Below are 12,959 nucleotides of genomic sequence, written 5' to 3'. Positions count from 1 at the left end.
ATGTTAGCTTACAAAGATTTTTAATATGAGTAGGTTTCAGATTTCGTCAAATACCTTTCCTGTATCAATTGATATGATCATGTGACTTTTCTATTCCTATTTACATGATGGATTACATTAATTGATTTTAGAATATTGAAACAGGCTTGCATACCTTGGATAAATTCCACCTAGTTGTAGTGTATAATTCTTTTTATACATTGCTGGATTTAATTTGCTAACGTTTTAAACAGTATTTTTGCATCCATATTTATAACAGATATTAGTATTTAGTTTTCATTTCTTATAATGGCTTTTCCTGGTTTTGGTATCAGGCTAATGCTGGCCTCATAGAATGAGTCAGGGAATATTTCCTCTGTGGCCTTTCTCTGAAAGAGGTTGTATAAAATTGGTATAATTTCTATCCTAAATGTTTGGTAGAATTCATCAATGAACCCATCTGGGCATGGTTCTTTCTATTGCAGAAAGTGATTAATTATTGATTCATAATTATTTACTTGGGCCTATTTAGATTGCATATTTCTTCTTGTGTTAGTTATGGCAAATTGTATCTTTCAAGGATTTGCCCCATTTTATCTGGGCTATGAACTTTATGGAAATAGAGTTCTTTGTAGTATTCTTTTATTATCTCTTAAATGCCATAGCATTTATAGTGATGCCCCTTATTGCATTTCCAGTGTTAGTAATTTGTGTCCCATGTTAGTTTTCCTCAAGTAATCTGATTAGTGACTTACCAATTTTATTGATCTTTTCGAAGAACCAGCTTTTGGTTTCATTAGTTTGTCTATTGAGTTTGCGTTTTCAATTCTATTTATTTCTGCTCTCCTTTTTAGTTTTTCTTTTTTCTTTCTTTGGCTTTACTTTGATTTTGGTTTTGTTTTTTGATTTTTGTTTTCTGTTTTGTTTTGTTTTTTTTTTAGTTTCTTAAGGTGGAAACTTATAGTATTGATATCAGATCTTCTTTTCTATTGCAGGTTTCCCCTTCTGTCCTAAACTAGAGAATCCCCATGGAATCTCTAGTGAGCCCAAATGGCATAAAGTGAAGAAGCAGTTACCACTAATTTCCATGGAAAAATTTTTGAGTGTTCCCAGGTCCCCAAAATAACCTCTCTTGGACTCTTCTGATACTTAATGGTTGCACAAAATAAATTGAGGTGAAACACAGATGCTCACAGACACAGTTCAAAGCTATGGCCGCTTGATGCTGAGACAGCGAGTATATTTCCCAGGGAAGGGGTTTCACGGTGCCACTCTGTGTGGTCATGGTACGTGCCACCCCTGTAACAGCTCATGGAAAAACAAATACTGAGCGCTATTTTCAGTTTTCATCTTTTTTTTTTTAATAACAGCAAAATCCTCTTTGAAACTTTCAGTTAGCAAACACACGTACTAATACAGTCTTTTGCAAAAGAGAAGCAGCATAACACAGACTTTCAAAAAAGTAGAGGATGCCTGCAAATGGAAACGAAGCCGTACATTTCTCTCTAAGCACTGCTTTTGCTACACCCCACAGATTTTAACGTACGTATTTCATTTTTATTTATTGAAAGTGAAAATGTTACATTTCACTGGACATTTCTTCTACTGCCGTTTGTTATTTCTAAGTTTGTTGTCTTCGTCTCCATGTATTTTGGAGGCTTTCCGGTTACTTTTCTGTCATTTATTCCTAGTTAACTTCAATCGTGTTCTGAGAACAGATGTATAACTTCTGTGTTTTCTGATTTGGTGAGATGTGTTTATTGCCCCTAAAGTGGCCTGTCTTGATGAATGTTCCATGTGAGCTTGAGAAGAATATGTACTCTACTGTTTTTGAGTGAAGTTGTCTACAGGTGCCTATTATATCAAGCTGATTGATGACTTCTTCAAGTTCAACTATGTCCTTACTGATTTTCTGCCTACTGGATCTGTCAATTTCTGATAGATGGGTGTTGAAGTCTCCAACTATGATAACAGATTGATTTATTTCTCTGCAATCGTATTAGTTTTGCCTCACATAGTTCACTGTTCTCTTATTAGGCACCTATGTGGGAAGCATTGCTATATCTTCTTGGAGATTAACCCCTTATCTTTATGTAATGCGCTTAGTCATCTCTGGTAATTTTTTTTTCAGCTGTGAAGTTTGCTCTGTCTGAAATTAACATAGCTACTCTTGCTTTGTTTTGATTAATATTATTCTGCTGTATGTTTCCACTTCATTTTTTAAGTTTGTATGTCTTCACACTTAGAGAGTATTTCTTGTAGACAACACATTTTTATCCTTGTTTTGTAAACTACCCTGGCAGTCTTAATCTTTAAATTTGTGCACTCAGGCCATTGATATTCGAAGCGATTATTGTCGTAATTGGATTGATACCTACCATATTCGTTACTGTTTTCTGTTTATTGTAGTTATTTCTTTTCTTGTCTTCTCCTTTGCTGCCTTTTGTGGTTTTTGTGAAGCATTTGTATGATTCCATTTTTGTCATCTTTCTTAGTATATTGGTCATACCTCTTTTTTTTAAAAAAATTAGTGGTGTCATTCGAGGTTACAATATATGTTTGCAGCTAATCCAAGTCAGCTTTCAAATAACACTGTTCCACTGAACAGGTAGTGTATCGTATATTAACAAAATAACCCAAATTCCTCCCTTCTGTGTTTACTATCATTGCTGTTATTTATATTATATGTAAGCTTATATAAGCATACATATACATACACATATGTGATATATACATACCCCAGCATACATAAAAGAATAAATCGTTGGTGTTATTTTGAATAAACTGTTACCTTTCAGATCAATTAAAAATAAGAGAAATAAAAGTTTTTATTTTAACTTCACTTATTCCTACTTTAATGCTCTGCCTTTCTTTATGTGAACTCAAATTTCTGACTTATGTTATTTTCCTTCTCTCTAAAGAACTTTTGACATTTCTTGTAAGTCAAGTCTTTGGCACGAAATTCCTTAAATTTGTGGTTATAGTTGTCTGATAAAGGTCTTAATTCTCCTTCGCTTTTGAAGGATAATTTCACAGTGTACAAAATTCTCGGTTGGTGTTTTTTTGACAATTTTTAAAATACTATGCCCCAGTTTCTTCTTGCTTGTATGGTTTCTGAGAAGATAGATTCTTATCTTTGTTCTTACGTAGGAAAGGTTTTTTTTTATTTCTGGCTTCCAGGATTTTTTTTCTTATCTTTGATTTTTCTGAAGATGATATGCTTAGGTGACTTTTTCTTTTTTCTTTTTCTTTTTCTTTTTTCTTTTTTCTTTTTTTATTTTTTTTGCCTTTATTCTGCTTGGTTTTCTCTAAGCTTAGTGCATCTGTGGTTTGGCATCTGACATTAATTTGAAGAAATTCTCAGCCACTAGTGTTTATTGTACTTCCTCTGTTTCTTTCTTTCTTTCCTCTTCTAATATTCCCTTTATATACGTGTTACACCTTTTATAGTTGTCCCACAGTCCTTGGATACTCTTGTTTCATTTTTCCAGTATTTTTTCTCTTTACTTTTTCAGTTTTAGAAGTTGCTGTTGAGATATCCTCAAGCTCAGAGATTCTTTCTCAGTCATGTCCAGTTTACTCAGAAGTCCAATGAAAGGCATGCTTCATTCCTGTTACAGTTTTTACGATCTGGCATTTATTTCTGGTTCTTTCTTAGGATTTTCATCTCTCTGCTACTGTTGCCTATCTGTTCTTGAAATATGGTATACTTCATGCATTCTAACCTTTAACATATTACTCATGGCTGTTTAAATTCCTGTTCTGATAATTGTAACATTCCTGTCCTTTCTGGATCTGATGCCCTCCTTGTCTGTTCAAATTGTGGTTTTTGCTTTTAGTGTGCCTGGTGAATTTATTCTTTAGTCTTATTTTTATTCTTTTATAGATTATCTGGGTTTTTTTTTTTAATCCCGTTAGTGGGTTTTAGCTCTTTATTAGTTTTTAATCTATTATTCAACTATAGTTACATGTATGTTTTTAAACCTTTGTTCCACTTGCTCTGTTACCGGTTTTGAATCTGAAGATTTATGTTTCCGTCAATCCTAAGAATTTCTCAGCACATTCTTCTGCCACTCTAATTAATCATATGTCAAATTCTTTCATTCTTTCTTCCACTTCTGCAATAATTTTTTTATTTAATTCTGTACTAAACTCTGTGCAACAGCCTAAATAAGTTCTTTAAAACTATCTTTGGTGAGTTGAATTTTCCTTTTTAGCTGTATCTAAAATGCTCCTAACATATTCATGAGTTTTTGATTTCAATAAATGAAATGCCAGGTAAGATAAAATTGAGAAATACAGGTGACCCTTGAACAATGTGGAGTTGGCACATTGACCCTCTGCGTGGTCCAAAATCTATGCAGAACTTTTGTCTTCCCTAAATTTAACTACTAATAGATTACTATTGACTGGAGGCCTTCACAATAATAAAGAATCCATGAACACGTATTTTGTATGTTATATGTATTATACACAGTGTTTCTACAATAAATTAAGCTAGAGAAAATAAAATGTTACCAAGAAAATTATAATGAAGAGAAAATACATTTAGAGTACTGTAGCACATTTATTTATTTATTTATTTATTTATTTATTTATTTATTGTAATATGAAATTTGTCAAATTGGTTTCCATACAACACCCAGTGCTCCTCGCAACAGGTTCCCTCCTCAAGGCCTATCACCCACCCCCCATCAACCCTCAGTTTATTCTCAGTTTTTAAGAGTTTCTTATGGTTTGCCTCTCTCCCTCTCTAACGTTTTTTTTACCCCTTCCCCTCCCTGATGGTCTTCTGTTAAGTTTCTCAGGATCCACATAAGAGTGAAAACATATGGTATCTGTCTTTCTCCATATGACTTATTTCATGTAGGATAACACTCTCCGGTTCCATCCATGTTGCTACAAAAGGCCATATTTCATTCTTTCTCATTGCCACGTAGTATTCTATTGTATATACAAACCACAACTTCTTTATCCATTCGTCAATTCATGGATATTTAGGCTCTTTCCATAATTTGGCTATTGTTGAAAGTGCTGCTATAAACATTGGGGCACAAGTGCCCCTATGCATCAGCACTCCTGTATCCCTTGGGTAAATTGCTAGCAGTGCTATTGCTGGGTCATATGGTAGATGTATTTTTAATTTTTTGAGGAACCTTCACACTGTTTTCCAGAGTGGCTGCACCAGTTTGCATTGCCACCAACAGTACAAGAGGGTTCCCGTTTCTCCACATCCTCGCCAGCATCTATAGTCTCCTGATTTGTTCATTTTATCCACTCTGGCTGGCGTGAGGTGGTATCTCAGTGTGGTTTTGATGTGTATTTCCCTGATGAGGAGCGACATTGAGCATCTTTTCATGTGCTTGTTGGCCATCCGGATGTCTTCTTTAGAGAAGTGTCTATTCATGTTTTCTGCCCATTTCTTCACTGGGTTATTTGGTTTTCAGGTGTGGAGTTTGGTGAGTTCTTTATAGATTTTGGGTACTAGCCCTTTATCCGATATGTCATTTGCAAATATCTTTTCCCATTCTGTCAGTTGGTTTTTAGTTTTGTTGATTGTTTCCTTTGCTGTGCAGAAGCTTTTTATCTTCATGAGGTCCCAATAGTTCATTTTTGCTTTTAATTCCCTTGCCTTTGGAGATGTGTCAAGCAAGAAACTGCTGAGGTCAGAGAGGTTTTTTCCTGCTTTCTCCTCTCGGGTTTTGATGGATTCCTGTCTCACATTCAGGTCCTTCATCCATTTTGAGTTTATTTTTGTGAATTATCTAAGAAAGTGGTCTAGTTTCATTCTTCTCCATGTTGCTATCCAGTTCTCCCAGCACCATTTGTTAAAGAGACTGTCTTCTTTTCCATTGGATATTCTTTCCTGCTTTGTCAATGATTAGTTAGCCATACTTTTGTGGGTCCAGTTCTGGAGTCTCTATTCTATTCCATTGGTCTATGTGTCTGTTTTTGTGCCAATACCATGCTGTCTTGATGATTACAGCTTTGTGGTAAAGGGTAAAGTCTGGGATTGTGATGCCTTCCACTTTGGTCTTCTTCAATATTATTTGGCTACTGGGATCTTTTGTGGTTCCATGCAAATTTTAGGATTGCTTGTTCTAGCTTCAAGAAGAATACTGGTGCAATTTTGATTGGGATTGCATTGAATGTGTAGATTGCTTTGGATAGTATTGACATTTTAACAATGTTTATTCTTCCAATCCATGAGCACGGAATGTTTTTCCATTTCTTTATATCTTCTTCAATTTCCTTCATAAGCTTTGTATAGTTTTCAGCATACAGATCTTTGACATCTTTGGTTAGGTTTATTCCTAAGTATTTTATGCTTCTTGGTGCAATTGTGAATGGGATCAGTTTCTTTATTTGTCTTTCTGTTGCTTCATTATTAGTGTATAAGAATGCAACTGATTTCTGTACATTGATTTTGTATTCTGCAACTTTGCTGAATTCATGTATCAGTTCTAGCAGACTTTTGGTGGAGTCTATCGGATTTTCCATGTATAATATCATGTCATCTGCAAAAAGTGAAAGCTTGACTTCATCTTTGCCAATTTGGATGCCTTTGATTTCCTTTTGTTGTCTGATTGCTGATGCTAGCACTTCCAACACTATGTGAAACAACAGCGGGGAGAGTGGACATCCCTGTCGTGTTCCTGATCTCAGTGGGAAAACTCTCAGTTTTTCTGCATTGAGGATGATATTAGCTGTGGGCTTTTCATAAATGGCTTTTATGATGTTTAAGTATGTTCCTTCTATCCAGACTTTCTCCAGGGTTTTTATTAAGAAACGATGCTGAATTTTGTCAAATGCTTTTTCTGCATCGATTGACAGGATCATATGGTTCTTTTCTTTTATTAATGTGATGTATCACATTGATTGATTTGTGAATGTTGAACCAGCCCTGCAGCCCAGGAATGAATCCCACTTGATCATGGTGAATAATTCTTTTTATATGCTGTTGAATTCAATTTGCTAGTACCTTGTTGAGAATTTTTGCATCTATACTCATCAGGGATATTGGCCTGTAGTTCTCTTTTTTTGCTGGATCTCTGTCTGGTTTGGGAATCAAAGTAATGCTGGCTTCATAGAATGAGTCTGGAAGTTTTCCTTCCCTTTAAATTTTTTGGTACAGCTTGAAAAGGATAGGTACTATCTGCTTTAAATGTCTGGTAGAATTCCCCTGGGAAGCCATCTGGTCCTAGACTCTTATTTGTTGGGAGATTTTTGATAACTGATTCAATTTCTTTGCTGGTTATGGGTCTGTTCAAGTTTTCTATTTCTTCCTGTTTGAGTTTTGGCAGTGTGTGGGTGCTTAGGAATTTGTCCGTTTCTTCCAGGTTGTCTAGTTTGTTGGCATAGAATTTTTTATAGTATTCCCTCATCCCCATGAACTCTATCCTTCCAGGACTCAACACCTCTCCCTCCTATAGGCCCCAGGTGTTTTTCAAACTGTGGTTCCAGCTGGTAACCCTGTGGGCTTTTTGTCCCACAGTCTTGTTAGAGGGAGGACTTGATGTGCTCTAGCCCTCCCCGCTGTCAGAGAGCAGAGCTGCTGATTTTTAATATTCCAGATGTTAAGTCCCGCTGGCTGTCAGAACTCATGCAGTCTGGCCCCTGGGCTTTTGCAAGCCAGACTTAGGAGACTCTGTCTTGCCTGGTGGGCTGCCCCTCCACCGCCCTGGCTCCCTCCCGTCTTCCTATCCTCTTCCATGGGCCTCTTGTCTATGCTTGGCTCCACAGAGTCCATTCTGCTAGTCTTCTGTCAGTTTTCTGGGTTATTTAGGCAGATGTGGGTGGAATCTAAGTGATCAGCATCGCTAGGTGACCCCAGCATTCTCCTATGCCACCATCTTCCTCTCTCCTTATGCCTGTGGTTCATTTATTTAAAAAATGTACATGTAAGTGGATCTGTGCAGTTCAAGCCTATGTTGTACAAGGAACAACTGTAATACACAAGAAAGGAACAAGACGATTTCAAAACCTAATGAAGGATATATTTAGGAAAGAGCTTATAAGAACTTTTAAAACTGAGAAAATAAAGTACTATTCTCTTTTTAGAGTCTGATTTCCATAATTTTAATGCCTGGGCTTTTATGGCCATCTTTATTTATTTATTTGTTTGTTTATTTACTTATTGTTAAATTTCTGTATTCACCTGTAGTAGCTTATTTCCTTTTGTGTTTTGTAGATTTGCATTGTGAACTCATATGTGGTCGGGCTATACCTGTGAAAATCCTGAGGGGCCTGGATGGGCTTCCCTATGAAAATTCATTCAGTGCTACAGAACACTAAAAAATCATAATCTAAATTACTTTCTCAGATTAATATTTTGCCAGACCACACTGTAGATACATTGGACCCATAGTTTCATATGAGGGCAAGAGACTTATTTTAATGTTTTAAGTTTAAAAAATATCTTGCCAGAGCTCTTGAGCCAAGACATTTCTCCCATATGCGTATGGTTAGTGGGCATACCTTATGTTTTTGTATTCCATGTCTGCACTCACAGTATCATTCTTGCACTTCTGGATTTCTTTGGAGTTCAAACTCCACGACATGGGTGAGCCCAAGGCTTTGTCTCCCACCGTAGGCAAGAGCATTCCCTCTAGAGTCATGACTAGTTGGGTCCCCATCTCCTTCCTCAGGACCCTGCTAACATTGAATATCCAGCTCCTTTTTGTGCTTAGACCATAGATTGTTTAAAGGATTTTTCTTGAACTATTTATTTAAAAGCATATTGGTTGTTTGTTGTATAGAAATAGGTTGCATTTCTGTACACCAGTAACGAAGCAGCAGAAAGAGAAATCAGAGAATCAATCCCATTTACAGTTGTACTGAAAAACATAAAATACCTAGGAATAAAACTAACCACAGAGATTAAAAATCTATACACTGAAAAGTATAGAGAGCTTATGAAATAAATTGAAGACACGAAAAACTGGAGAAACATCCCATGCACATGGACTGGAAGAACAAATATTGTTAAAATGTCAATGCTACCCAAAGCAATCTACACACTCAATGCAATCCCTATCAAAATAACACTAGCATTCTTCACAGAGCTAGAACAATCCTAAAATTTCTATGGAACCAGAAAAGACCCTGAATAGCCAAAACAATCCTGAAAAAGAAAACCAAAGCAGGAGGCATCACAATTCCGGACTTCAATTTGTATTACAAAGCTGTCATCATCAAGACAGTGTGGTACTGGCACAAGAACAGACACTCAGATCAGTGGAACAGAATAGAGAACCCAGAAATGGACCCACAAACGTATGGCCAACTAATCTTTGACAAAGCAGGAAAAAATATCCAATGGAAGAAAGACAATCTCATCAGCAAATGGTGCTGGGAAAACTGGACAGCGACATGCAGAAGAATGAACCTGTACCACTTTCTTATACCATACACAAAAATAAGCTCAAAATGTATGAATGACCTAAACATAAGACAGGAAGCCATCAAAATCCTAGAGGAGAAAACAGGTAACAACTTCTTTGACCTTGGCTGAAGCAACTTTTTACTTGATATGTTGTCTCTGGAGGCAAGGGAAACAAAAGCAAAAATGACTGGGACCTCATCAAGATAAAAATTGCACAGCAAAGGAAACAGTCGGCAAAACTAAAAGGCAACTGATAGAATGTGAGAAGATATTTGCAAACGACATATTAGATAAAGGATTAGTATACAAAATCTAGAAAGAACTTATCAAACTCAACACCCAAAAAACAAATAATCCAGCGAAGAAATGGGCAAAAGACATGAATAGTCTTCTCCATAGAAGACATCCAGATGGCCAACTGACACATGAAAAAATGCTCAACATCACTCATCATCAGGGAAATACAAATCAAAACCACAATGAGATACCACCTCACACCTGTCAGAATGGCTAACATTAACAACCCAGGCAACAACAGATGTTGGTGAGGATGCAGAGAAAGAGGAACCCTTTTGCACTTCTGGTGGTAATGCAAACTGGTGCAGCCACTCTGAAAAGCAGTATGGAGGTTCTTCAGAGAATAAAGAATAGAACTACCCTATGACTCAGCAATTGTACTATTAGGTATTTATTCAAAGCATACAGGAATGCTGAATCAAAGGGGCATATGCACCCCAATGTTTATAGCAGCACTATCGACAATAGCCAAAGTATCGAAAGAGCCCAAATGTCCATTGACTGATGGATAAAGATGATGTAAATACATACACAATGGAATATTACTCAGTGATCAAAAAGAATGAAATGTTGCCCTTTGCAGCAACATGGATGGAACTAGAATGTATTATACTAATAAGTGACGTAAGTCAGTCAGAGGAAGACAAATATATGATTTCACTCATATGTGGAATTTAAGATACAAAACAGATGAACATAGGGAAGGGAAGCAAAAATAAGATAAAAACAGAGAGGGAAACAAACCATAGGAGACTCTTAAATACAGAGAACAAACTGATGGTTGCTGTTGGGGTGTTGGGTGCAGGGATGTGTTAAATGGGTGATGGGCATTCAGGAGGGCACTTGTTGGGATGAGCCCTGGGTATTATATGTAAGTGGTGAATCACTAAAATCTATTCCTGAAATTATTATTATGCTATATGTTAACTAACTTGGATTTAAATTAAAAAAATTTAAAAAGTACATTTGTTGCTTGAACTCCTGTTTCAGGAATTAAACCTCTGAACACATATACTTGTATATCCTCAGAAACAGATGTTCCACCAGTGTTTTAAGAGAGAGATTAAGAATGTTGGAAATTTCATCCAACGTCTGCTTACTCCATTTAGTGACTTTATTAGTCATGTGTAAATGGTACATATTTGTATCTGTCACAAATATAAAGTGCCTTCACTCTCAACCAAAACAAGAAAATCAAAAACCCACACTCCAAAACTGGGTGTGTACTGTCTATCACTTCCCATCTTAGAAACACTAGCGATACTTTCAAAAGTCAGGTAGCATATGTTTAGGACACAGAGTACCTTTCCTTTGACTTCCAAGCAAGGAAGGTCTGCATTGCCCACAAATATGAGAAAATCAGGATGTCTTTTTTCATTTACAATGTTGGAATAAACCTCGAGTATCCAGAGATCGTGCCGCAAATCCAAGATACAGAGCTTTGACATCATCACCATACTGTTATTTTATAATCACTATGCTAAAAAGTATTTTTACAAATGATTTTCGTCAGAAGTTTTACTGTTTCATAGTAAGCAGAAAGTCTGGGTTGTTTGTTTGTTTTGCTACTTTATTGTAGATTGCAGAGTTGGGGATGATTTGGTCAAATTTTCATTTGCCTAAGATCTAACTAGATAGTGTAAGTAGTGATGGGCAATTGTGCTAAAGAGGAAATATCTTGGTTTGGATTATTTAATTTGGTATAGATTCAAAGGGTGCTAAGTTGTTTTTGAAGCACAAACTACTTAGGAAATTGTAATTTTCCTTGCCTGAAGAGCTCAGCTAGATAAAAACTGACATTTTCAAATAAATAAATTTATTACTATTTTTAGTCTTGGTACAATTTTATTTTTTCCATGTCTTACCAATCATGACTGGCCATTTTTAAATAGATTTTATTTTGTCTATGACCATCTCTGCTTGATAAAAACTGACATTTTTGAAATAAGCCATAATGTATTTGCTATTTTTAGACTTTATCCAATTTTATATTTTCATTTCCAGCAGGTCTGTCTTTATATAAATTCATTAACTTTAGTACACTGTTGAGAATTGGAGAGTATGTATACTGTTTAATAAATTAATAAATTCAGTTGCTCTGCAGATTCAAATATAGTTGTGGAAAATAAATCTAAAATAATATATATCAAATCAGTTGCAATTACCCTGCAATTATCCTCCTTGTGAGTAATATCTTGTGATTAAATCTCATAGGATTATTAAAAATGTACTGGAAGTTTTTTTTTTTTTTAATTTTTTTTTCAACGTTTATTTATTTTTGGGACAGAGAGAGACACAACATGAACGGGGGAGGGGCAGAGAGAGAGGGAGACACAGAATCAGAAACAGGCTCCAGGCTCTGAGCCATCAGCCCAGAGCCTGACGCGGGGCTCGAACTCACGGACCGCGAGATCGTGACCTGGCTGAAGTTGGACGCTTAACCAACTGCGCCACCCAGGCGCCCCTGTACTGGAAGTTTTAAATGTATGCAAACACATGAAAAGAATTTAAAGAAACTTACATTACAGTTTATGTTTATAAAATAGACACAAAATTCCACCATCTCCTTAAAATTTTACACATAAATATTGATATCTGCTATGGTCATTGTTAGCATAAGGCCATTTTGTAAGACCTTATCTAAATGTTACCCAGCTGTTTTCTATTTTCAGCACACATTTTGTCTCTAAACCCCTTCTCTGCCTCATGTGTGCATTGCCTATAAGATGCCTATTGTCCTTCCCTGTCCTTGACTTTCCCACAAGAACCCTAATGTTGCACATGTTGTACCACAGTGAAAGCCTTAAGACAAAATGAGTAAATTCAAAATTACTAGTTCACTCTGATAGATATCAAATCAGATGGCCCTGAAGGAAGGAAAGTCAGTGTGTGACAGTCCTCACAATATAAGACACTTGCCCCAACCTGCCTATCTCCACATCAAAAGAGGGAAAAACACTACCCCAAGAGGCTTATCAACAGTGATGGTTTTCTCAGCTAGTAAGGATTTATCTAGTCTGCCCTGGGTCACAACTTCGGTGTTTTGATTGGAATTTGGATAGCTATGATTTCTCTAAGCCTTACCACAATTTCCATTTCTTTCTTGTCTTGTATATTATTTATTTCTTATTTATAAATTTGTTTATATCTTATCAAATATAAAGAAATTGATATTTTTTATTTTAAAGAAATTGGAAAAGCCCTATTTTACTTAGATTATATAAGTCCATTTATGCTGTGCAGAAAAATTAACCTGAAATCTGAGGGGCTTGTAAAACAGAAGGTATCTATGAGTGGT

This window comes from Lynx canadensis, chromosome B1 (genome assembly GCF_007474595.2).
Source record: "Lynx canadensis isolate LIC74 chromosome B1, mLynCan4.pri.v2, whole genome shotgun sequence".
NCBI classification, from domain to species: domain Eukaryota; kingdom Metazoa; phylum Chordata; class Mammalia; order Carnivora; family Felidae; genus Lynx; species Lynx canadensis.
This window is presented reverse-complemented; position numbering follows the sequence as displayed.